Here is a 238-nt window from a genome sequence, read left to right on the forward strand (position 1 = left end):
TCCAGGATATTTCCCAGAGAGGTGACCCTTGAACTGAATTTTGAGAAATATAATTTACCAGCAGAATAGAGGACATTTAAAAACAGGGATAGGGGGTGGAGGGACTATGTTTTGCCCATTTTAAAAAACTTTTATCCTTTATTTGTTGAATCCTTGTGGTGCATCACTTGTAGATACAATTAATTTAAAAATTAAAAGATAGACAAAGCATAAGAGGGGACCTTCTTTTGGCCAAAAA

Source organism: Pteropus alecto, unplaced genomic scaffold (assembly GCF_000325575.1).
Source record: "Pteropus alecto unplaced genomic scaffold, ASM32557v1 scaffold124, whole genome shotgun sequence".
NCBI classification, from domain to species: domain Eukaryota; kingdom Metazoa; phylum Chordata; class Mammalia; order Chiroptera; family Pteropodidae; genus Pteropus; species Pteropus alecto.